At 43.8% G+C, this 27,347-nt stretch overlaps 1 protein-coding gene and 1 long non-coding RNA gene across 8 annotated transcripts in view; one reads left to right on the top strand and one right to left on the bottom strand.

Moving 5' to 3' along the window:
* The window catches only part of ENOX1 (ecto-NOX disulfide-thiol exchanger 1), a 628,404-nt gene that overhangs the window by 368,821 nt on the left and 232,236 nt on the right, over positions 1-27,347 (top strand). The gene's annotated exons all lie outside the window — the stretch shown is intronic.
* Positions 21,271-27,347, bottom strand: part of LOC142491091 (uncharacterized) — a 28,570-nt gene continuing 22,493 nt past the window's right edge. The window contains exon 4 of the long non-coding RNA XR_012800277.1: positions 21,271-22,042. This is a non-coding gene — a long non-coding RNA (uncharacterized LOC142491091). The remainder of the gene's footprint in view (positions 22,043-27,347) is intronic.

Below are 27,347 nucleotides of genomic sequence, written 5' to 3'. Positions count from 1 at the left end.
CTTGCCAAAGACAGTATGGATATGTATTTTAAAATGCATTTCCCCCTGGCCTGTATTGAAAGAAAGTGTATGTGTGCTGAGCACGCGCATTTTATGTTAAATTTCTTTGTCTTTTGTCACTGTTTTGTCACACAAATTGTGTTTGTGATGGTTATGTTTTTAATTAAAAATCAAAAACCAATTTCAGTGCCAAAACGCAAAGAAATTTGACATACAAAGCGTGTTTTAGCTATTTGCACTTCTATATTTATAGTAACTATGAATTCCTTCTGTGTTTGTGTGTCAGTCAGTGTGTCAGTCAGTGTGTGTGTGTGTGTGTGTGTCAGTCAGTGTATGTACTGTAGTGCCGACGAGTATTCTAAAACAAATCTGGGGCAATCACCAACAAGACCCAGGTACATGCTGGGTACATGCTGCAACATTTCTGCAGGCAGACTAATGGCCAATCGGATTAAAAGCGGGGGTCCCCAGAAATGTCACTGAAATGTTTGCAGCATGTACCCAGCATGTACAGTACCTGTATCTTGTTGGTGATAGCCCCAGATTTTCCAAGGCAAGTTTAAGGCAAGTTTTAGAATACTCGTCGGCGTACCTGCATGTGATTGTCAGTCAGTGTACAGTATGTATGTGAGTGTCAGTCAGTGCTTGTGTCTGTGTTTGTCAGTCAGTGTGTGTGTGTGATGTGTGTGTGTGTGTGTGTGTGTGTGTGTGTGTGTGTGTGTGTGTGTGTGTGTGTGTGTGTGTGTGTGTGTGTCCCTCCCCCACGTCACTGATGGCCTCTTCTGCCAGCAGTGACGTCACTTCCATCATGGAATTTTGTTACAACACAAAGGATTTTTCCTATGAAATCTCTGTAGGCGCCAGCATAGACGTTTCACTTCAAAAATGTACCCCACTGTTGCACATTTGTTTAAGCTATAGTGAGAAAGATGGGAAGTAAAGATGTAAACTTCTCAAACGTTGAAATATAGAGAGCTGATTGCACACTGTGGGTGGTAAAAGTCATAGAAAGTCGGCACTTGGGGGGCTGCAGAGGGGATCCTGACTGCATTAGCATGGACCAGGACCCCAAATTACTCAGATTGAAGGATTCCAGGCTAAAACTGACATTATCATTTAAAAATGTTATAAGTAATGTAGGTAAGACTTTATTAGCTTTGCTTGAGACCTTTAATAAAGATGATCAGGACATCATACTAACGAATAAGCCTAGTTCATTGACAGGAAGGTATTTTGGAGTTGGCATTGCCCATTCATTGTCAGCAGCAGTCGCCGCATAAGAACCTCAGTGAGGTTTAATCTTCCAAGTTAACTCTGGTTTATTTGAATCCTGATCCCCCAGTGGAGCACAGATTAGGGGAAGCAGTAGTGTGGTGCTAACGACGATGCATTTGAAGTTGTATGGAGTGGATTGTGTAAGCTCTCTGTGACCTTGAGCAAATCACTTTATCGCTTTGTGCTGTAGGCACCAAAATTAGATTGTAAGCTCTCCTGGGCAGGATCTTGTAACTGAATTTGTACAGGGCTGCGAACACTGCAGTACTTGATGAGAAAATATATAATTTTCTCCTCCCTTTTTCTATCCTGTCCCACAACAGGCAGTCGAAGATCTCAGGCCATTCTACATTTATTTGCCACTATGTAAATGACCAGGTGGAGCTCAATGCTACGTCATCTGGAAGAAGGGAAAAGTCTTGACCAACTTAAGCTAGGTCCCCAGTACATGCTGCAGCACACACTATGGCGTGCGCTGCAGGAACAAGAACCGCCCCAAAATGGGGCCTGGCCTACTAGCTGCCTTGGCGCGCAATTTGCTGACGTTGTGATGCACAACCAGATTTTCTGAAGACAAGTGTGTGCTGGCCATGCCTCCTCCCCACCCCCCCACCCCCCGGCGGTTCAGCCAATGAGGACGAACCAGCCGGGTGACATCATGCCCGTGCCCCGCATCGGTGGGTGTGCTTTATGGTGCATGCGTAGTTGCTACAGTGTATGATGAGATTCACGTTCTCGTTCAGGCTAATTCCTGCAGCACATTGCTGAGGGTGACAGCACTTTCAGAACGTCCCTGTTACTATGTAGCCGAGGCCCTATATATCTCTCGTTGCACAAACACGTCACACCAACATTTGCCCAGATATCCGCTTGTTCCGTCTGTAAGGGTCACAGTGACACTGCATGTCTGTTATCAGATGTTGTACTTCTTGGATAGTACGCACGTAAAAGTGCTCCTACTTTCCTGCAGGCTGCTGCATCTCAACTTGTTGGTCTCCGTAGGTGGCAGGATTACATGCTTTGCTGAATTAGAAGTATGAATGTGCTTTGTGCAGTGCTTTTTGAGCTGCTGGGCTGTGCTTTGTGTTGTGCTTGATATCATGGCCCCGGCCCCACCCCCGCGCCTCCCATCGCTTCCTACAGACTGCAAATTGCGTTTTTAAACTGTGCATGTGCCGCCAGGCGCGCGTGCAGCAGCCAGCACCGGGGCCGTAGCCTAAGGGTTGTGCCCAGTGCTTCAGTTTCAACCAGATATTTCACAAGTGTAACCCAGGTCTCTTTTCAGCCCCAGAGACCCCCCATGAAGCGCTCCAAGGCTCTGCGGCACATCCGGCTAGCGGGGGCCGCCATGACAGGTTGCGCGAGCGTGCGCGTTGGTCGCGCAGGCGCAGTAAGGGTAGCGCACGCGGTCCCAATGCTAAAGAGGTCCTGAGTGGACTACAATTCCCAGCAGCCTCTGGGGATTGCCCTTTCACCCACATCACGTGCAGCCAGCCAGCAAATAGGGTTTTGCAGCTTCTCCTGTGGAGGAACGCTACAATGTTGCGGGGACCACGTTTGGCCGTTGAAGCTGGGAGCAGGAAAGGGAAGGAAGGGTGTAGGGAGCAAGTGGCTCCTTCACCAGGTAAGGTAGATCCCCAGGTCCCAGGCAGGCCCCAATCCCTGTTAGGGTAGTGGGTAGGTACTGAGGGATGGCCCCTAGGTTAGGGACTCTGCCCTTAGGTGTGAGTGTGCAGTCTTGTCAGTGTCACGGCTGGTAGTGCTGTGAGCGCTGACAAGTAGGCACAGTGTGTGTGTGCAGTGCAGTGTAGCTGCAGGTACCGGTTGAGTGCAGTGCGGTTGCTGCAGGTACCGAGTGAGTGCAGTGCGGTTGCTGCAGGTACTGTGTGAGTGCAGTGTGTTTGCTGCAGGTTTAGGTTGAGTAGTCAGAGGGGATCCGGGAGGTGAAGGGAGAGGTAGTGTGGGTGCAGGGAGTCAGTGACCCACCTGCATAGGACAGGCTACCCCGTAAGCCCCTAGGAGTGTTCACTGAAGACACCAAAGGTTGCTGTGCTGCAGGGACAGCCTATAGTAGTACCGAGCATCACCCTTACTGAGTACCAGCTAAGGACAAAGGGACAAGCGTGCGGAGCAGGTCTGCTGGCGAGTCGTCTGGGACCAGACGGCTGGACATTGAGACCCAGGAGGCAGACCGTGATTCATCTGACCCTTTGCGAAGAGGTACCAGTCACCGCCGTGACAGGAAGGTACTATAACATCAAGTGCACCAACACCGGTCAACAGGCGCTGATCCCGTCTTAGGCTAAACTCTTTAGGAACACTTAGCGAGTGGTTAAAGAACTGAGCCTATACAATATACTATACATGGACACGGTGTGTGGGGCACGCGGTGAGGGGGACGGAGACGTTGCTCCTGATGAGTAGGCAGCCACTAAGGTTATACCGTTAGAGTATAAGTACATGTTATGTGTTATTGCTACGTTGCATTATTACAGTAAAAACCAATTACAATCATAAGGTGTTGTATGTTTCTTGCCCCGGGGAATCTTACGTCACGGGGATCCTGGGTAAGTGGAGGCGCTGCGCTAAGTATATGTATAAGTGTTACCCCAGGCTCCCAGCTAGCGGAGGCTCAGATCTCCTGGAGCCGCAGGTGTTGTACAGCGACCAGTAGTTCCTTTGGGAGGGTTCAGAAAAAGGGCTACACAAGTATTATTTAAAGGAGCAATCCATGACGTTTTTTTTCTCTTCATTTCTCTTCATTTTTTTAAAATACAGGATTGAAGCAGGGCGTCTCCGGAGCTGAACCCCAATAATTTCAGCTCGGGGGCCCCCCTGCTTCCAGAGATACTTACCTCTGAAGTGGGTGCCAATATGTCTACGCAGTTTCCTGAAGTTTAAAGCTCCCGTATCACATGGGCCAATAGGAAGCGGCACCGGATGACGTCACGGCTTCCTATTGGCCCACAGGCCCCGGGAGCTTTGAAAATCACTCATAATGTCAACCCTGGAGCAGCTACCGGTGCCCACTTCGGAGGTATGTACCTCCGGAAGCAGGGGGTTCCCTGAGCTGAAATTAATGGGGTTCTGCTCCGGAGAACCCCTGCTTCAAAAAAAAAAAAAAAATAGAAAAAAAATTAAGAAAAAAAACCAAAATGGTTTGGATTGCCTCTTTAAACCGAGAAATTCTGGAATAAAAATCAGGATGACTCTCCCATCAGAGGCTTCATGAGAGTACAGTAAAGGAGTAAAGAAATAAAGATGTAATTGAAAGTCACATGTTTTAATAAGTTAAAAATAGACAACTGATTGACTTTTAAACCGTAAGTATTGCAAAGTAGTTTTTCGATGCGCAAAAATGTTCTTTTGTTTTCATGTATACTTTTTACAAGAATAGAGCCGCTCACTCGATACTGTACACCGCCAATAATGTTAAGGTATTTGGAGTGATATGAGCACGTAATAGGTACTCTATCTGATTAATCCTACAGCAGAGGAGGGGTGCACCTTGGGGAATACAATATCAAATAGAATTGAGTTGGGAGGGGGGATATGAGAGAGACATACAGTAGATCTGCCATCAGAAAATAATGCAAAGTACATGAATATGCTAGTTACCTTCACGGACTTTCGCTACACTGATTGTGATTCAAAGCATTCCCAGCTACTGTAGTAGAATTTACATTTAATTGGTATCGACTACCTTCTGCATTACTATCAGAGCCAGCTGAGCTCTCCGGGAGGCAGTGATAGCTGGAGGGAAAGAGCGGAGTCAGTGAAGGTAACTAGTATATTCATGTACAGTACTTTGCATTATTGTCTTGCTCAATTAGAATGGGCAACAACAAGGACATCAGGATCCAGTCTAGAGTTGCTTACTATATAAATAAAGACATACATGCATTCTTATTATTCGCTGAACCCACCTTATATCATTAGATATCTGCCTACTCTGAATTGCTATTCAGTACTCTACCCAACACAGTGTCTCTGAGATTAAAGGATTAATATATCCTCACACACTAGAGAATCAATGTGGTAGAATTACGCAAGCTGAGATTTATCCCATTTATACAGACTTTCTCTATGTGCACTATACTCACTGTCCACTTTCCTTGGATTATATATATATATATATATATATATATTCAACAATTTTCATTATTTGGTCAATTTTTTGCGTTGAGATTTCTGTCCACATATTTTTTATTTCATATAATAATAAAAGTTTAGTATTATTTAGATTTCAAGGAGTGCCCCAAAATGAATGCTTTCTGATGGCGGATCTACATCTCGCTCACATCCCCCATCCCAACTCAATTCTATTTGTTTTTATGTACTCTGAAAGTGTGGGTGTTTGTCAATCTTGTGTACTTTAGTTCAATAATAAGCTAAATCAAATCCCACCTTTATACAATAAATTATTCGCTGATGTTCCAGCATAAGAAAGAAAAGAAGCAGACACAGAGAGGGTTGGTTATTTTTAAAACAGTGATACTGCTGCTCGGGGAAATATCATACAGTATGTAAACCACCATTTATGTCGGTAGGAGTTTCCGTGCAATAGGGCCCTGCTCGACCCTATCGCAGTTCAATGAGGAACCCATAAAGTCTGCAAAAATCCCCATCAAGTTAACATAACAATTTTTGCACACATTCCCAAGTTAAGGTGTTTTTGGAATACGTTTGTCTTTTATTTCAAGGCAGAAATTGTTTATCTTTATTGTATTAAGCATATCACTCGTCGTCTAATTTTATGGCATTGCATCTTTAAGAGCTACAATTTGCCTTGGCCTGGAACCTGTCAGCATGATCTCATTCCTTTATCTTATAGCATTACAAAATATCATCGAGTCCAAATGGAATTTCATCCATGTTTGTGTTTTCTCCACTAGTTTCACATTACTTTACTACTCTTAGATTTTTTTTTAGTATAATTCAAGAAGCAGAATTCTATACTGCCTTAGAGCAGAAGACCTCTTCAAGCAAAAAAGTTTGAGCCCAAGGCAAATGTAATTTTTTATATATATGTAGCCAAGTGCCCCTGGCCTATAGCCATCTACTGGCCTCAACACTATAAGACCTGATAGGAACAGGCAGTGTTGGGGTTAATCTCCTACGCAGGGCCTAGTCTGCAGTTGCATCCTGGATGGGTACTATGTTGCCTTATCCAGGGGCAGGCCTAAACTGGCATTTAGAGTGTCATACCTGGGGAAGGTACTGACTGGGTCACATGTATATTTGGGATGCCTGTCAGTACCTGGACCTGCCCTGTTATGGGGCAGGGTTACAAGCCCTTACCCCCAGGTATAAAAGCTGATACTCCCCCAAATTGAGGTGGTTGATTATGGAACAGTGTGACATCCTTTTCCCTTCCAGAGGGTCAAGGAGATTGGGAGGAGCTGTTGGGGCCTCAAGCCCCTGGAGTCTGCTCCAGGGCTGGAGGACGATCATGTTGTTATACAATAAAACTTCAGTTGGACCAACTATGGTGTGTGGTTATTGGAAAGGAGCATTGCCTGTGGGGACCATCCTGCATACAGCAGGATCCTCATGGGATGGAGGCGCTGCACAGAAAGAACCACGAGAAAGCCTGCCCTGTTGCTGCTCCCAAACATCAACAGCGGAGCAACTCAGACCTCCTGCACCAGCAGGTGAGCTACAGTACCCAGGGAAACACCCATGTAGTGGCCAGATCTTTTGTGGCAGGGGGGAACAGGTGCTACATTTGGAGGGGCTGCTGAGATTCGCAACAGGGCGGCAAAGTATGGCTGGCAAACCCGCTGGAGGAGTAGTGAATGGGGGCACTCACCGTATCCAGGCCAGAGCGTTCCCAGTAGATTGCTAGTGGGGTACCCCCGGATGGTACCCGCTCACGATGCAACCCCACCCGCTGCCGCATGAGAGGTGTCTGAACCGCCATCACAATAAGATGAAAAACATCTTTGTTAGATGAAAAACAGCTGGATGATATATCCCTCGTGGTACACCACAAGAGATATTTCATCCAGCTGTTTTTCATCTTACAAAGGATTACCTTTGCTACTATTCAGCTAAGTATTGCCTGCTATTTAGTGGTCTTTCAGACATATTTGGATGTTATATATATGAGTGTATTTGCTCTACTCCATCTATGGGCTTATTGACATCATGGGAGTTTTTTAAATGGAGCCCTATGTTTGGTTTGCATTTAGAGCACACTCATTATGTTTATGGGTTTGTAGTTTAGAATCTGCTTACACCACTACTTTGTGTTTTTTTTTTGACCGGGCATGATTGCATGGGGCACATCTGCTCCCCATGTTTTCCTTGGTATAGTTAGCAGTTTCTAGTTCTGTGCAACTCTCACAGTTGCAGCCAATCCCCTGAGTTTTATTTGGAGGTTTTCATAGTTTTGTCTTTTTTCATGTTTTAATATTTGTATGTGTTACTTGAGATGTTGTCCATTAAAATTCATTCTGGTCATATATTGTGTATTTGCGGTTATTACATGAGTGCTTAATGTGGGGTTCTTTGTTCTTTTTGTCAGTGTGTATATATATATATATATATATATATATATGCAAATTATATTGATTTCATGCCTATTTCAAGGTCTCTAACGTCCACATTTCATGCAACGCAGAGACATAAACAAAAATGGGCTAAAATCATTCTGGCAAACTGAAATAATGGCACGGCAGTGTTACAGTTTACACATACAGTATCTGTTTGACATTTCATTGTATCTTGAGCATTGAAAACACTACATCACTTTAGTTAATAGATAGAGAGAAAGAGAGAAAAGCAGGCATAAACTGAAGCAGCTCAGAAATTGAATGTCAGAAATCACAGTCTGAACATCAGTATTGTGATTAATGTTCTGTTGGGGAAAAAGTCGTATTGCAGATGCAGAATTTAATCATATTCATGGGACTGTACAATGTTTTTATAACAGGAGACAGTGGAGATGAATGATGTTGATAAACATTGTATCTGAACCTCATACACACCATTCACTGAAAGTGTTTCTATTACCAAAAAATACTGTCAATTTGTATTTTTCATAGCAGATACAATCTCGTGCACCTTTTTTTGTTGGGGAAAAATAAGATCTGTAATTCCCGTGAAACATTGTAGTGTCAAATTTTGTAAAAAAAAATAGGTTTGCTTGAAGTTAGAAAATGATTCATGGAATGAAATTCTAAAATAAAAGTCTAAACTTATTTCCAAAAGTTAATAACAATGTCACAACAACAAAAAATGTATTGAATGAAGCTTCAATTTCTGTTATGTGCAGTTTGTAAAGAAAAATGTTGACAACAGCGGGACAAGGTTTGACTTAAATTAGATTATAATGAAATCAATATTTGGCTATATTAGTTTCTTTGGAATCTAAGAATATTCTTTTCTTTTGGGTATTTTAATGGGTGAGTGCTTGTCAGTCTAGTGTTTATTCAACCTGTACCCCTCTGTCCCGGTTGGAGGGCGAAACAAGATAAGAATGAGGGCGGTTGGGTGGTGGGGTTGCTTTGATAAATAAATACATCATATCATATTGATAGGTAGGGGTAATGGCGGGCTTAACCTTTATTTACAAGCAGCCAAATCCACCCCTACCGTCACAGGCCCTCAGTACCTTCTGTATCTGTTTGTGCTAGTTTGTCCTTATGTGTACCTGTATGTCACTCAGTTTATGTAATTGATGTCAGTCTGTACCCCCACTCTAGTACACGCTGTGGAAAATGTTGGCAACTTACAAATATCAAAAAACAAACAGCCGGCGCCTCCAATAAGTTGACTCAGTGAATATATTCTGACCAAATGTGGAGTCCAATTACGGATACCAAACAGTCCTGAGGGGGATCTTGAATGAAGTCCCACAGTAAAGACAAACAGACATAAAAGACAAGAAAGACAAAGAAAAAAATCATAGTGTAACCCAAAAAAATATAACCATAAAAATTCAGACACATAAAAAGAATAACTAAATGGCTATTACAATTTAATAAAATAGTGCAAATGAATATAAAAAGACAAACAATTGCCCGTTAGGCTTAGGACACAGGCAGAACAGGTTCATCCAGTAGGGGTAAAATTAGAATCCTACTTACAGCAAAGCTGAAGATATTACACCCATAGAACAGATCTCCTTCCTCCCCAGGTATCGAAACCTCTGCGGGGGACGCCACACGAGTCCTCCGGAGCTCCGTGCTGCTAGGACAAGCACCCCCGCCGCGCTCACAGACCTGCTGGTCACGCGGTGAGCTGATGATGTCACTACACAGCGCTGAAGCACGAAAGGGTCCTGGAAGCCAGTAAATCTCCTGGCGCTCAAAGGAAGAGAACCTTGGCTGCTCACAGCTCTAGGGGGGATGAGTCCGAGTCCTCAAGCCAGATAAAACCACCCTACGCGTTTCGTGACAGAGGTCACTTCATCAGGGGCATGATGGGTAATACAGTATACAAACATATATATACTCTCATCGCTAAATAGAACCAATAATTGCATAATATTAAAATGAAAAAACAATAAAGGTTATTCTTAATGGTGAATGAATGTACTAAATACTAACACTTAAAATAAATACATATCTATATAAGCATTTTGCTACCAGCCATTCAGACATTTGAGTTCCTGTTTATACTGTGAACTCTCCCTGGCTGAAACCTCGCTGACATCATCGAGTTCACGCGAGACTCTATTCAGTGTATGCTCTGTGTAGCACCGGAGAGACGGGAAGGAGGCGTCCCTCGTGGCTTTCGGTCCCTGCCAGGACCTAGAGGGGCTATTGTGGCAAGACACACCGCGGACATCACACCGAAGTCCTCCTCCTTGGGTTCCGGCGTCTGAACGGGCTGAGTTGTACTCAAAAACGCATTTTTTTCAGCTTTGTTTGTGAGTGTGCATTTTTATCCCTTACTCCATAAATTTATTGTTATACAATTTTACGCTATGAGTGCGCCTGTTTTTTCTGTGTTTTTGTATATATCACACGTTTCGCCCTTTCTTGGGCTTCCTCCTACGGAGCCTGAGGAAGCCCAATAAAGGGTGAAACGCGTTGCTCAAAACTCTAAGCCTTTTGGACTAGTGAGGCCACCGTCAAGGAGCAGGGCAAAGGAGTCATGCACCATACCCGGACGCGGGTTGAGTTAGCTGCGCACCACGCGCCCTGCAAACGATATCCTAAGGACTGGTTGACGATTTTATTTTCAGCCCCTTTGGTGTTAGACCTAAGGGCTTTTTTTTCCCGTTTTTCATGTTTTTTAATAAAGTGAATACGTTGTTTGAACTCCGTTTTCAAGTATCTTTGTGACTTGGTGCAAGCACACGGAGGAAATACTTGACTTCACCTTGGGGATTGAAAGCAAAGATACCATTCCACGTGTGAGCTCACACGTGGCCGTGTGAGTATTGTAATTTTATCCCTTTATTTCACCTAACCCTTATCTCCTTCATTTTAACAGGAGTATCCCTTATATTGACACTATTCTGATGCGGAGAGGATAGAGATACCTCCCTCAAGATTGCACTCACATCTGCCCGTGTGAGTGTTTGTAGCATTCTTTCTGATTTTTATTTACTCCCTTTACCATTCAAAATTAACTATTGATCTTTTGATCTGTATTGTCCCTAAACATTCTGTGTTGTTCATTTACTTGGAGGGGAACTTCACATTTGACATTAGCCGGACATCTGAAGAATTCATCATCAAGACCCGAAGAAAAGAAACTTCGCACCTGGAAAATCCAGAAGAAAGAAAGAGAAGAAAAGAAACCTTGATGTGACAGCATTTACACAAGGCCGTGTAAGTGTTTATGTTATTACACACTCCATTGTCCCTACGTTTGTTGGCCCGGGAACTCACACTCCCGAGCTGAATAATTTGTTACCATTTAGTATACCTCAACCTGTGCTCCCCCTTTCTCTCTTTTGTCCCCAAATAAAGCAATAAGTGACAACATATACAATAGTGAACTATAGTGCTCAAAAGTGAATAAGAGGCTTAACAGACATACTCAATCCTTGGTATAAGACTGTTTCACTAGTCTTGCATGTTCACTTCTTCCAAAGGACCAGGGGAGCACAGCTTGCAGCCATGTAAAATAAAAGGACATCACATAGTGTAGCAATGTCATACAAAGTGAATATTAATCTCGTGAAGGACTCACAAATGGCTACTCACATAAAAGCCGATAAAAAGGAGCAGTCATCCAATTTAAGGGGTGGATGTTCCCAATGGAATATGCAGCAACTATCAGCAGACAATCTCCAAAAGAAGAGAAACCGACCATATAGTGGAGACGGCAAATATATTGATATAAGGTAAAAGTACAAATGGAGGCTTACACTTAGGATGAAAAAAGATTGCGTGATCAGTAGCGGGTGGCAGGTGCACAGTGGGTCGCGATCTCCCTGTGTACCGCGTTATTCTCTGCTCCTCCGGAACACTTCCGCATCCACGCCGGGGGCTCGTGTCACTTCCGGTGCGTCTGAGACCTCCGGACTCGATGGTAAGGTTGCGTTCTCAGTGTTCTCCTTGGATACTGTCTGACTGGACACTCTACGCGTTTTGCCGTTAGGTACACACGGCTTCATCAGGAGTGATAATTGGCTGCATACTGAGAGTTTAAATATCCACTGGCCCTGCCCCTAGTTTAATATAATTGGCTATCTAATAAAATCGTCATGTGCATGGATAGAGTAGGCGGATCGAACTCTCTAATATAACTCTACTACAAATATATAGTGTGTAAATGTAAACATCAATAAAATTATCTTTATATAATTCCAAATAAAAGGAAGAAAATATATTCAGCGCGTATTTAAAAACATATTTAAAACATGGATAGGCTTTCTCCCTGCCCTGGGACAGGGGGAAATCCCACACCCTTTTGACCCTCTCACGGAGCCCAAGGGCGCCGCGGAACTCAAGTTAGGAAACACTGTTCTAATACAAACAACTAATTACATGTATTAAAAATATGTACCTAATAATAAATATTACTAAATTAATACTTACAAAATAGTCATTACTTTGTGATGCTTTGCTTAAATAACAGGTAGTTTTATAGGTTACAATTTTCTTTTAACTTTACACTATGGTTTTTCACTTTAAATATTATACAGAGATTAGTTATATCAGCGGTGCGCAAACAGGGGGGCGCTAAATTTTTCTGTGGGGGAGCGCGGGCGGTTGCAGAAGCCCGGATTCTTTTCTCCAAGCCATTAAAATTAAATGCCGGGGGTTCGCGTGAGGTCTCTGTAACCTACTTACCGGGTTTTAGTCGTTTGTTGTGCCACGGCAACACGGCGTCAAATGGCAACGGGGTCATGTGATGCCATGGCAACGGGGTCGTGTGACGTCACACCCGACGCTGGTCAAACTGTAAGGGGGGACGCGAGTAGCTGCGGAAGCAGGCAGGGGGCGCAGCTCCAAAAGTTTGCACTCCCCTGAGTTATAGTAATAGCTCTTTTCACATATTTGTGAAAGATATGCACTGAGATATTTTGTAGGAGTTTTGCTCTCATTATAATATATTTTTAAGTAACCTGTTTTGTAATTATAATCTGTGTAGCATATTCTCTCTATTTGTTCTATTTTTTATGTTTAATGTTATTTTGCTTGTTATGCACGAGAATGAGAATTACCCAGGTGTCTTTCTCCAATGTGGCAGTGATGTAATTCTTGCAGTAGGGAGAGAAACAGAATTGCGGTAGTCTGCAGGAGCTATTGAATGTTTCTTGAAATAGTATAAACGCGAAAGACCTTATATACAGCATGGAGGTTTCTATGCATACTACTGTATGAGCATGTTTGTAGCACAGAAATAAAATTGTGTATTACACTGTACGTTACCATAATGAGTTATCCAATTATTACGTTCAGTTGAGGACTCTAATTTAGTTGAAACACAAGAGAAGTGACCAAGATCACAGCAGTCCCTTGCATATACAGTACATGCCTGCATATCAGTAGCATACAAAAGTATATACAAATAACAACTTAATTTCAGTTGTTCACCCTGCTACTATTTTCCTCTATTACTTGTTCCCTACCTGGGGAATTATTTTATTCCATTTTTATTTTTCACTGTTGCATACTTTGATCACTTTTGTTTCTGCGTTGTTGTTGTTGCTGTTGATGACTATTAAAAGTTTGTTATTTTTGTTTTTAACAGTATAGCCGTCTTGCCACCATAGATTATTTAAGGTATTTGGCGGAGTTAGACACTTTAGTCTGCCCTGTGGATATTGTATCCCATTACTAATTCTAAAGATATGTTCACCATGAGTGTGTGTTAAAGGGACTGCTGTGATCTCGGTCACTTCTCTTGTGTTTCAATATTGTACACCTCCCTATGCACCTGGTTTTTAAGTACATTTACATTTGGGTTTGAAAGATATTTGCCCATCAGTTATTACTCTAATGTAGTTGTCATGTCTTCCTTGTGTACTGTGTGAATGTATAATTTTATTTTTCAGAGCGACAACAAGCGCTTTACAATTTTTTACAAACATTTAAATACAACTAAAATACAGGGGAAATAATAATACAGGTGCGTTAAGTGAATCAAGACAAAATGTGTAATTTGGAGGAAAGTGTTCTTTAAATCTGCTTTTGTTGACTAACAAAAATATGTCAGACCATTGGATTGCTTTGTTAAAATAATTAAAGTTCATAGTGGTACTGGGAGTCTCTGTAAGATGTGCCTGACATTGGACATGCCATGCAGTGTATAAGGTGTACACTTGTAGATTTGTGATAGATGTGATGTGCTGTGGCTATGGTAGGGTATACATTATGTATGTAAGTTCTTAATTCATGATTAGAGATGTTCAAAAGTTTTGCCCGAGTTCAGAGAATTAACCTATTTTTTTTTTCCATGAAAAGTCACGAATCAGTCAGTGCCAAGTTATAGCACGGTCAAAATTCACCAAGCATTGAAACTAATGATATATATATATATATATACAAAAGATAAAACGCACCACATGTAACCTCCCAATATTTATCTGAAAGGAATATGGAGGGTGCTTCCATGTGAACCTAATTATTGTAGACAGAAAACTGCAGGGCATGAAGAGAAACAGTCCCTGGAGTGAGTTCACTTATAAGACTTAGCTTTTAATATTATTTACAGTTAAATGTATCCACATACTTGAAATAATTCTTCATAGAGCCGAGTGAATAAATAAGTCAAGTGGAGAGAGCTGAAATGGTCCCACACATAAGTGAACTTCTCACTCAGGGGCCCGTCTCTCTTCACGCCCTGCAGTTTTCGGTTTATTTAAATTAATGATGCGAGCTCCCATCCAGAGCCTGAAATATGTTTTTTGCCGGAAGCTAGAGGAGAAAATACTACCCGAATTACTTGAGTATTGTGACTGAGCTGCGATTCATTGGCGCAGCAGCAAACTGATGGCGAAGAAACGCTTAGCCCTTAAAATTTCTGAAAACCTTTGCAAAAGTTTGCGAATGCATTTTGAAAGGTTTCGTACATCTCTAGTCATAATGGCGTTATTTAGATAAGCTGCAAGGTTGTTTTTACGGGTAGATAGAAGAATTTAAAGTAGATTGGGATTAAGATGAGCTAGGGTCTGTTTTACTCACAGATGGTGATTATGCATTTGTGGACCCTAATTAGAAATATATTAGGGATCCATAGCGTCCCCTATGCCCAGCGCATAAATGCAAGGCATGACTCTCCAGTTGTGAAGGAGATCATTGATGGTTTCTTCCTTTTCATTGCATTAAATAATAGTTGCTATACTGTATAAAAATACATAACAAGCAAGGCTTGGGTGAACAATAATGCCAAATTCCTTTAGCACTTTCTTGCCTTAGCCACACGTGCTAAACGCCAGTCTTCAAGAGCCACCAATAGGTCAGGATTTAAAGATATCCCTGCATCAGCAAAGATGACTGAGCCACCTGTTCTGAAGCAGGGTTATCCTTAAAAGCTGACCTCTTGGCGGTCCTTGAGGACTGGAGTTGAGCAACCCCTGCCCCTCAGCCTTTGGTTGACTTTTCCCTAGTCAGTGTAGTTGTGCTATATTCTCATTGGTATTGAAGTGTGTTCTATTTTTCTGTCCATGGCAGAACAGTTCCCTTGTTAGGCAATTGCAGTGCAGACTGAGGTGAGGTGTCAGTCTCTTGTGTGTTTATTCAAACGGATTCTGCAATGCAGACGTTGTAAAGAGCCACATAACAAGTTGTCTTCATACCAGGGATGATTTAAAATTGAAACCTTTAGAGCATCCAAAGTCTGCCATGCTTTGGGATTATAAAAATGTTAACATGTAAGAGATCCCTTTCTTAGTAGCTGGTGCTTTGTGACATGAATGTGAATGCAGTTCTTAAAAGCTTCAAAGTAGCCACTCTGGAAGAAAGCTAATTGAAGTGGAAAATAAAGTTTGAATGACAGAGGACATGGTTCTGACAAAGCATTTGACACTGAATAGTAATTGTTCCTTCCAGTTTAAGTGAAGTGAAACCACATGCAGGTTATTGATTAAATTCAGTTGCGATGCAATGAGTATCACAGTCAACTAGGGAAATTTGGGGTTGCATAATTTCACATTTCGTACATTGCTTAATGAAGTTTCTGCATCTTTTTATTTGGAGTCTGTAGGAGATGTGTGCAGACGGTAACACACCAGAGACGGTTTTAGGTGAAAATAAATGTAGGCTTTATTAGCCAGCAGCTTTAAACAAAACAAAAAAGATTCAAACCAGCAAACAAAATGAGAGCAGAAAACAATAACCAAGCCTAACCCCATCCAGGGGACTGACTAACATTGAGCAGTCCCTATCTGAGGGCTGGAAGGCCAGGCCTTTTACCAATCTTTTGACACAAGTCTAAAGAGAGGTACCTGTAGGCAGGGTGCTCTCCACGTCAGTCCAACTTCTGTGGTGGGGTCTCTGGGGTGCGCCCTCTGGCAGGTTCCAGGAACTGATACTGCCTGGAACAGAGTGTTTATCTTCCCCTGGGATCTCTCTAGCAGCACAGATTCTCTTTTGTACTAGAGATCCCATGCAATCTGTGCAGCAGGCTTTTAAACATTCTTGATGAGCCAGGCGGTAACTGGTCAATTAACTCCTGCTGAAATTAACCAGCTCCCTGCTGGACTGATCAGCAAAAGCTTTATTTTTAGAAGCCTTTTAGACACGGGAGAAGGCCCTGTTACAAAGTCCAAAAATTCAACTACTGTAGATATGTATGTGTAAAAGCCATATTCAATACTGTCTGCATTAACATTTCACTGTTTAGACATTTATAAAAAACCTTCTGGGCCAAAAGACAGCTTACAGCCAATTCAAGTGAATATGGGTCACAAAGAATGTATCTAAATATATTTAATACTTGCCTGATTTGTTTAAAAATGATTTATTTATTTATAAAATGTTTTACCAGGAAGTAATGCATTGAGAGTTACCTCTCGTTTTCAAGTATGTCCTGGGCACAGAGTTATAATGACAAATACATGGTTACAAATACATAGTTACAATGAGTGAAAAGGGTTATACAGTACATTATATACAATACATTGTATGCATAGTTAAAGATAATATATATTATATGTGTATATAACAGTTACAGACCAGATTAAAATGTGAGACAGCTTTAGTTTTGAAAGAACTTAGACGGGTGGCGGCAGTGAGAGTCTCAGGTAGACTGTTCCAGTTGTGTGGTGCATGGTAAGAGGAGGAGCGGCCGGACACTTTGTTGAACCTTGGGAACATGAACAATCTTTTGGAGTCAGATCTCAGATGATGTGCTGCATGTGTTAGGGGTGAGGAGCTTGTTCAGATAGGCGGGTAGCTTGCCCAGAAAGTATTTGAAGGCAAGACAGGAGAGATTAATTTTGCGACTAGACTCAAGTGATGACCACTCTAGTTCTGTGAGCATTTCGCAGTGATGTGTGTTGTAATTGTGTTGGAGGACAAAGCAGCATATTGAGTTGTAGAGGGTATAAAGTTTGCTGAGGTGAGTTTGGGGTGCCATGCCATATACTATGTCCCCATAGTCAATAATTGGTTGGAGTTAGTGCCCGAGATACACATGTTGGGATCTACCTGATAGGTAGGAATGACACCAGTTTAAAGCATAATTCCCTATTCCAGAGCACGGGAGTTTATTTAGCAAGATAACATGATCAACCGTATCAAAAGCCGTTGCAAAATCTAGGAATATTGCACCAGTAAGTTGTCCCAGTTCCATTCCACACTGGATTTCATTGCAAACCTTTAGGAGGTTAGTTACCGTGGAGTGTTTAGGGTGAAAGCCAGATTGGAGTTGGCTAGGGAAATTGTCTTAGTATAGTAATCGCTTAATTGGGAGTGAACAAATTTTTCCATGACCTTGGATATTATTGAGAGAAGAGAGATTGGCCTGTAGTTTGAGACAGTGTTTTTGTCCCCACTTTTGAAGATTGGGACAACTCTGGCGGTTTTCCAGGTTTTAGGGATATGGCCTGAAGACAAGATAGAGTTGATTAGGGAAGCAAGCGGTGTGGCAATGGCTGGGGCACCAAGTCGTAGGAACTTAGATTGCAGTAGGTAAGATCCACTTTGGCTGCTTTAGTTTCAATTTGAGCAGCGCTTGTGTAATCGCCTCTTCAGATACTGGGGCAAATTGAAAACTGTGGGCAGTGTTGGGAGAGGGTGGGGCTATAAGGATACTTCCAGATTGTGCTTCATGTATGTAGTTCGAGTTGTGTTTCGCTAATAAATTAGTAGCACACCCCACAAAGTATTCATTGAATGCATTTGCAATGTCAGTGGGATTTGCCAGGGTAATATCCTCATTAATGATATCACATGGTTGTTGATGGCTAGGAGGCTGGAATATATTGTTGATAACCTTCCAGAAGTTAGCTGGGTTTGATGGATTCTGATGAAGATTGTCAGAATAATATTGTGCTTTTGCATGCCTTGTTTGCCTTGTGCACATATTCCACAGGCATCTGTAGTTATTAAGATCCTTGGTACTGCCAGTTACTTTGTGGCTTTTCCACAACCCATCCCATGGTAGAACACTATAAGGTTGGTTGTAACCCACAGAAGGTGGCCCCCTGTACTCTTATTCTGCGCAGTGGAGCATGGGTATCACAAAGTTTTAAGAACTCAGATTTGGAAATAGTCGAGTGAAGAATCAGAGTTGGGAATTAAGTCAATTCTGGACCAAGGGCAGTTGGTAAGATCAGCCAGAAACTATTGTGGGTTAAAGTTACTAAATGTTCTAGTGAGGAGAACGTTAGGGCTTGATTGGGGTGATCTGATTTTCCCCACACAGTACACTATTGCATGGTCACTGAAAATGTCAGGTACGATGCCAGAGGATTGGATTGGGACTAGAGGGGAGAATCCAGTCTAGCAAGGAATGGTTGTGAGATTTCAGGTTTGTCCGTGTGGGTTGGGAAATTTGTTGCGTTTGGTTAAGTGACTTGAGTTTTATCTGAATTTTATTGTTTTTAGGGTCGAGCCAATTGTAGTTGAAACCCCAAGAACTAGCAGCTCACTCTTCTCATTCAGACAGGAAATGGAGCCAAGAAACTGGGTGATATCAGTTAGGGATTGTAGTGGGGCTTTAGGGTGGCAGTAGATGCCAGCAATAAGAATGGGCTTAGAAAAGGGGAGGCAGATTTTGCCAACTAGGATTTCAAAAGATGGTGGGCTTAGGGGGCAATTTAGGAGCATACATTGTAAAGTGTCTGCAATATAAAATAACACCCCTCCTCCTCTCTTTTACCTGTCTTTCCTCGAAAGGGAGTATCCCTGAATGGCGATAGTTGCATCAAGGGTTTTAGGAGTTAGCCATGTTTCTGTGATAATAATGACTGGGTTTATGCATAAGGCACCATGCCCTTAGTTCATCCAGTTTGGGCAGCAGGCTCCTGATATTTATAAGGTCGACAGATAGACCTTTTTTTAATTTGAAGGGTGTTTTCTCAGGGGTATGGGACAGAGTTGAAAAGGGAGGGCCTGGGTTACGTTCAACATCACCTGCTAAAGAGAGTAACAGTATCAATAGAAATGTTTGCCATTGGGACGAGTAGTTGTTGGTGTGCTGGTTTTCAGAGTTCTCCACCAACATTCAGTGGATAGTGCAAGGCTTTTGAGTAATCCAGGGTGTATGGTGATATTTGGTGTGGGCCAGGAGGGAGGAGTTTGTATTGGATAGAGAGAGTAACATTTCCATGAGGCCACAAGAAAGAACAGTGTTGAGATAACGAGCAGGTTCATTATCACAGAGTTAGGTAATGTTGCATGAAGCTGTTGTGAGCCAAGTTAGTGTGTACAGAGTAAGCAGCAGAGGTGTGCCCTTTCCTTGCCAAAATGTTCTGCTAACTTTGTAATGCTAAGGTCTGTTCAAGGTTTGCAGAGGGATTTGGAGGGGGATGGGAGAGGCAGTCAATTGTTGGTAGAAGCAGCAGTAAATAAAGTGTATAGAGGGGTTAATTGTGCAGATTAACAAGCATGGGATAATAGTGTGGTCAGATAGCTCACCATTTGTTGCCTTGTGTAGAAATTGTGTCAATCATCCACAATGAACCTAGTAAACATACCACTTTTTCTTAGTTATAGGAGGGACTACCCCATTTACGAATTGAGTGATAAATAATTTGTAATTTTGTATTGTATTATTTTACGTGCACCAATATCTTTCTTTCCTCGTTAGCATATGTGCCCCCAATCACATAATGAGGGAGATTCAGTTAGTTCTGATAAGATGTTTTGGAGCTCAATCACTGTTTAACTGCCATTCAATCAGTCTTAACGCCCTTATCGGAGACTGGTGAATCTTGGACATTGTCTGCATCACATTCTTCCATTCTCTGCACATATGAAAGTAAGGATCTCAGTGGATAGGCCTTCCTCAGAGGAAAAATGTCTTAGAAGTATTGACAGGAATTAAGGATGACAACTCCTATATTTTTTTATGTGATATTATTTTTTATCATTTAGTAAGCACCATAAAGTCAACCATACAATTTAATACAATACACTGTCAGATCCTTGCACAAATCGTAAAGAGGCGCATGAAAAGATGAGCTCACAATCTCAAGGAAAGGTGTAGTGCTGTTGGTGGACAGTATATAAAGTCACATGTAACTAATATTGAAGTAAAGTGGAATGAAAGAGGAAGGCGTTGGATAGCAATAAAGTGGGTTTTCAGGGAGGTTCTAAATGTGTTGAGAGAGGGGGTAAGTCTGATGGGATGGTGCAGAGAATTCAAAAGAATAGGAGCGATCCAACCGAAGTCTTAGATGTGGGACCATAGTTATGAGAGGGGGAGAAGGCGTTGTTCATGTGCAGATTGGAGTTTGCTTGTAGGAGTCTAATTAGAAATGAGGTTGGAGATGTATGGAGAAGCTGTGTTGTGCAGAGCCCACATGAAGACTAAAAACTTGATTCTGTACATTATGGGAAGCCGTCATAACAACTTACATAAAGGACTGGCACAGGTAAAGCAGTGAGTGAGTCTGGCAGAAATATTTAGCAATGATTGGAGGCAGGAAAGAAGATAAACTGGGATGCAATTTAGGGGGAGATTACAGTAGTGGAGACATTATGAGGGAGTGAATTGAGACTTTGGTTAATCGTGCGGTAAGAAAGGGATGGATTCTGACGGTGTTGCAGAGGTGAAAATGGCAGGATTTGGTGAGGGATTGAATGTTGGGAATGAAAGAGAGTATGGTTTGGACAGTGATTGAAAACTTTGTTATGGAACTGAAGTTGGAAGGAGGGAAAATAAGGCTGCGTTTATAGTGCCGGCGACTCGACGTCGTGGCAAAACAAATGTATAGATGCCGTCGCGTGCGCTTATAGTAAGCGCGATGCGACGGAGCGACGCTGGCGGTGCCAAATTTGGAAGCCGGTCAAATTTGATTTTTCAGACGCTGTCGCCACATGAGACAGCCTCTGAACCAATCAATGGCCAGGTCGCTTGCGATGTTGCTGCAAAGCGAAATACATAGTTGGCTGGTGACGTCATCCGTTGCGTCGCCGTCGCGCGCACTATAACCGCGGCCTAAGGAGTTGAGTTTTGGATATATTTAATTTTAATGTAGGAATGGGACACCCATGACGAAATAGCTTTTAGTTTAAGTATCATGTGATCATGGAAATCCATTAATATAGTGCAAATAAAAAAACCCGGCATTTTCGCTTTTGGTAGGGTACAGGCAATTTAAATATTTCCCACTTTTGTGAATGTTCCCTTTGCTATTATCACCTTTTGAAGATATTTATATACGTGAGCAGTAACAATTCTACTTGTGTTTTTAACTCTGGAACTGGGGGTCCCCTCCGGACGTCTGGGTACCATAGAGCAGCTAAGGAGAACTCCCCAATTCAGGGAAACTAAAAAAAAAACAACGAGCAGCATAAATTGCTGCTTTTAATGTAACCACGGATGAAGCTTGAGGCTGAATCCTTGTTCTCCAAAAAAAAAAAAAAAAATCAGAAATATGCTGTTGTCACGATTTCATTACCTTTCTAAAGATATTTTAGCATCTGAAAAATAGGCTCCCAATGCAGTTATTATAATGGTAATCCTACATCTGATATATTTGGCCTTTAGAGTTCTTGACTAGTTGCTTGGTTTCTTTTAATGCAGGCATTCCTCTATGTATCAAAAAGCATCAATAATAATGTTTGGATGTCTTTGTATCAGCATTACTGTAAGGCTTAGCTGTACTGAACATAAGCAGGAGCTGTGGTTTTTTACGCATTCAGTTCACAATATGAAAGAGAACGGTGTTGAAATTCAGCAGAGCCTGGGGTAAGAATTTCAGAGAAGTGAATTCAGATGCATAATGGCTTAAAGCACGGAGGCTTTATATTACTTCAGCCTGTCTTTTGAGAATTGCATTAAGGCAATGCTAATCTACCAATCCCAAATAACTTTGCCTCTGTGTTTTATGTGGGTTCAGTAATTGTGTTTTGTAAAATAGATGAAGAAATAAATAAAGGAGAAGCCGGAAGGGCGCGCAATACGTTCGGCGGCTTTGTTCCACATTGAGCTCCTTTATGGTCAGGTGGTGGTGTTTCGCATCCAAGTAATGGCACCAGGAAATAATATTACAAAGTGATATTTTATCTGTTCTGTGTTTATTAATCCATGAATCTGCTCGGTTCTATGTCACCACAAGAATGACTGATGTTGTTTTGTATGGAATGAGGAAGTGATGATTTCGTAACTGTTTTAGGTCAATTATATTAAGCTGCAGACCAAGCAATATCCCACATATGTGTTTTTTTTTTTTAGTAAATCAGTTCTGTACTATGAGAAAATACTTGTAGCATTGTTTTTAAAACAACTCTGAATTACATTTTTTATGTATTATAATGTAACAAGCAATTTTTGTTTCTATAGCAACCATTTACAAAATCACATCACATCCTCTTCTGAAACAGGCTCTGGTACACCCCTTTTTGTGCCCTGCCCTCTCACTAGCAGTGCACCAATTGTACCTAGAGACTGCCTGGTAACATGATCTTCCCCACAGAACTTTGCATTTTTGGTCCTCTTCTGCTGCACTGAAAGCTATTTAGTGAACCCCCGAGCCAAATCTTCACCGATCGATCACAGAAGAGACGATCGATCAACAACTTAGCTAATTACTTATTGTGTGGATTGTATTGATGCACATATTAAAGGGGAAAAAAATGAATGAAAAAAAAACCGCAGCTTGGACTGCTGCTTTAAATATTTTCCCAGTAGTTAAATCATAGCACGGTCAATGAAACGCTCTGAAGCTGTTTTATAGAAAAACACATAGGGGTGTATGTACAGTATAAAGCTGATGACACTGGACCTACTGTATATGGATGTAAAAATTGTGTTCTCATTCACTTTTGTGTCAGATGTAATAAAGTTGCAATAGAAACAATCAGATGTAGTTTGAGCAGGAAAGAAATAGCAGATATATTGAAAGGTTCTTGTTGATGTAATAGCTGGACACCCTTGTTTGACCCCCCCAATCTCACATTGGCCCGTGTGGTCTAACCGGTCCCCATTACATGATCGTGTATGATGGTGCACCTGCAAGTAACAGGACTCCTGAGTCTCCCGCTTGATGGTATTAGGGGATGTCATCAGGACAGGTAGCTGAGGTAGTGGGTGCGAGTCCAACTTACATCATGTGCAGCGCCTCCACCTCATCAGGATCTATGCTTCCGCATGGAGATGGTCCTGGTGAGGAACTCCTTCTCGGTGGTGACTGCCACTGTAGAGTAATCTCACACTCACACAGTGGGGGTTTCTTTAACAAGGGCATCTTTATTGATGATCTGATTCCAGTAGACTGCCCCATGCAGCTCTCAGCTTCAGCCGCACATTCCTCCGTGATGTCCCTTTACCAGGTACTGCCCTCCTCAATTGGAGTGGGATCCCCTCTCCCTTTAGGGAGATCACCCCTGTGCCAGGTCCCTGGACACAGTGTGGCCTAGACAGGCTTGATTGGAATATTTGTGCCACTAGTTACAGCACTAGGGTCACAAAACTATCCTGCAATCCCTTTGCAACAACTGCAACCACTGCTTGTCAACAACACTTAACTGACAGTGTTGTGCCTTATATACCTCAGGGGGCAGGCACAGCTCTGATGTCACTATCCAGGGACTCAGAGCATGTAGCCACTCCCATCCATACACAGGGCACCTCACCAGGGTGTGAGGGAAAACCTCCATAACTACTGCTGGCAGGCCTGTACTTACCAGGGCTTACTGCCAACAGGGAAGATGTCTGCAGTCCATTATTATGCATGGCTACATACTCCCCCTGGTGAATCCCCACCGTCCCGGCTGGGACCTAAATTTGGTGTACCTTGCGCAAGGAAACACTGCAAAAGAACACACAAATAAATTGTCAAACATCATTACATTCACATAATAATGCTATAATGTTACGCTCACTGACCAGCAGGGAGCGCTAGACTAATCACAGACACGCTATTGCGCAATTTAGTAATAGTGTCTAGGGTCTGGCATCTTCACCTCCCTTCCCGCAGCATTGGTCACCGTAACACTATACTCCCGGGGCAGGCCTCGCTCATTACAGTATACTACCTTGTGCATGTAGACACTGCGCCCAATTTTCCAAACCCGCATTAACTGCTCAATTCGCTGCTCGGCCCGATCTCCCTTAATGGCACCCCCTTATTTACGATATAGTATTCGATGTCAGCTCGGAGCCACCTTTCCCGGTTGTCTTCTATCTCCCTCATCAGAGGTTCAGGGACATAAGGGTACTCAAGCCCATGAGTCCTCTTATATTTAGCTGCTATGGCTCGCTCAGTGCGGCATGTCCGAGTCAACCTAGCGTATCCTGCCTTCCCCGGCAACACCCATGACAGGGGCTCGTCTGTTTCCACGGGATCCTCTACCCCTCGGAACCCTTGGGCGTAATTAACCCTCGCCTAATCTTACCCCATCTCATGCGCAATTGGGTAAGGAAAGCTGCATCATCGAACTCCCCTGTAGCCCACCAATGATCCACCACCCCATCCCTTTCTAGAATAAAACGGGTGCGATCAAGCCACGCTACATATCCCTCAAAAAGGGGCGCCCACCATCTGGTCTCTCGGATCTCCTCCTGCCCAGATTCTAGGGGTTCCTCCTCTTCCTCGGGCCCACCAGAAGATACTCCCGAAGTACCCTCAGATGGTGCATCGATTCCCCGGCGCTGTGACTTATCCCCAATGGTTACCCTCAACTCACTAGGGCAGTCGTTAGACACCGACACTTGTCAGGAAAACATCCCTCCACCCACCGATCCATCATCGGACGTCGTTCCCCAGTCCAGGCTTCCAGTCCGTTCTTCGGAAGGACCGCGTGAATCCCCTGACATCCCTAGACTAGACGTTGACCCAAACGTGACAGCGACTGGGGCAGGGACTTTATCTAGGGCCTTGGGGCTAACTCTGGGGTTGGACGGGGTTTGGGGATAGGGCCGGACAGTAGGTATCGACAGGGTTACAGCCTGCTCTACGGCAATACCTGACTCCGCTCCACCACAAAGTCTCTCCTCTTCAGCAGTGGGAGGACTCTTCACCCTCCGACTCGATCTCCTATCTCTCCTTGACGGAGGTGACCGGCTTCCGCTGCTCGACCGCAGAGGCGCGATCATTTCCCAGTCGACCCCGCTCGGGTCACCGGAAATCATCTCCACACGTGCCTCACCGCCATCTTGGGTTGGGTCCCCAATCGAGACCTCTTCCTCCACCAGGACATCCGGTAACGCCCTGCTCCGGCGCGATCCCGTCTGGGCCTGGTTCCGCTCCTCTTTAATCACCACCACCGGAGCCTGCGACAAGCACATCTTTGGGGTAGCACTGCGCAGGGTTGGGGTGGATCAACTTCCTTCCGACCCACTAGTCACCACGGCCGTGGGACTCCGCTGCTCGGGTCTGCGCGGTACGGGAGACACTCGATTCCGTGTCTCTCCACCACGAGGGATAGCATCTCGCCAAGGCGTGCCAATAGTATGGTAGTCCTTCTTTAGAACCATCGCACTCGACAGCCTAGCACACTCCTCGTCCGAGGACTCCAGTTTTGCATTCGGTCGGGGCATCCCAGTAGGGGACCGCCGGTGCGCCCCTCTCTGGTCACCTCGTCTGTGACTAACTTTCTCTTTCTTGAGAACCGGACCCGGTTCGTCGGGACTCGTGGATTCTCGCCACAATGCGCCCGGAAGCTCCGCTGCCAGCATAGGGATATCTCCCTTGACTTCCACGGCTTCCACCGGCACAAAAGTCGGCATGGGCCACATATACTGCAGTCCACAATGAGGGCATCGGGCCTCGCTGCCCACAGCTCCGCCCGGCAGTCTGCAATGCAGGCAAAGACACGCCACAGTCTCTACACCCTCTACCCGGATGATCAGGAAGCCTCCTGGAGCTGAGTAGGGATGTGTAGTGATCAAGGGACTCTGTTCCACTTTCTCAGAGACCCAAGCCATATTCACCAGAGGAGGTACTCGTTTCAGAGGTCTGTACTGGTCAATGGCTCTTCGCAACTGGAGGGCAGGGGCTGGTTTGGCAACCCGTCCTCCTACTTTCTCCATCGGCATCCGGTGGAACTGCAGACCACTCCCCCTGGTTGAAACTAGGGGGATGTCTTGTAGACTTGTAGGCTGACCCAGGTGCAGAGTGAGTCATAGTCCATGAGGGCGCGGCTCCAGCTTTCGCGCCAAACTCCCCAATAGGGTGGGGTTTTCTCATTGGCGCCAATCCTGGCCAACAATTAGCAAACTGCAAAGTTGCAAGACTTTCTGCAGCTGGCCCACGCGGTGTCCCGGGAACCGCCATCTTGGTTCGTATTGTCTTTTTGCATCACATTTGAGGTAGCGTTTGGTTGTTTGTATATCGAATGATAAGCAAGTCCATTTCGTTCCTCCCATCTAGTAACACTGTCGTCCTCACTGTTCTCGGGGATACTATCCCAAGAGCATAAGCAGGACAAACACGGCACAGCCACAGCTCGCACGCCATTCCATAACAGGCTCACAAAAGTCTCTTCTGTAGCTTGTTCCTCATACTCGCACAGAACAGGTGCGATCTCTTCCTCGGCCTCCGTCCGCCATCCTGGACCTTCTGCGCTTTGCAGATCCTCCATTCTTGCGGTTCTTTCTCGGCCTGTCCGCCATCCTGGACCTTCTGCGCTGTGCAGATCCTCCATTCTTGCGGTTCTTTCTCGATCTCTGAATACGGGGTTTTTGTACATGGAGCTCCGCTCTGCGGGGCAGCTACCACATCAGTACAATAAACATGCCTTGTGCACCACCTTGTGTACCTAACATAGATCTGACTCGTGTTTGCACTACCTCAGGCTAGGCTCACTCTCTCGGTGTCTACTGTTTCTCCTTCCTCCAGTCTGTGCTCCTCTCTTGGTAAGTGGTCTGGAATGGAGACTAGAGTACTCTGGCTCTTCCATGCAGTACTTTGGGCGTCGGCCTACTGTTGGCTAGCCTAGCGCGGACCCTTCCAGAATTCCTGCCCTAAGTTACCAGTTTACCCCTTCAGGCGTCCCCCACTAGCGCTACCTCAAGGCGACTAGAACAGCAATAGCCCCCTGCTCCAG

This window comes from Ascaphus truei, chromosome 3 (assembly GCF_040206685.1).
Source record: "Ascaphus truei isolate aAscTru1 chromosome 3, aAscTru1.hap1, whole genome shotgun sequence".
In the NCBI taxonomy this organism is placed as follows: domain Eukaryota; kingdom Metazoa; phylum Chordata; class Amphibia; order Anura; family Ascaphidae; genus Ascaphus; species Ascaphus truei.
This window is presented reverse-complemented; position numbering and strand designations above follow the sequence as displayed.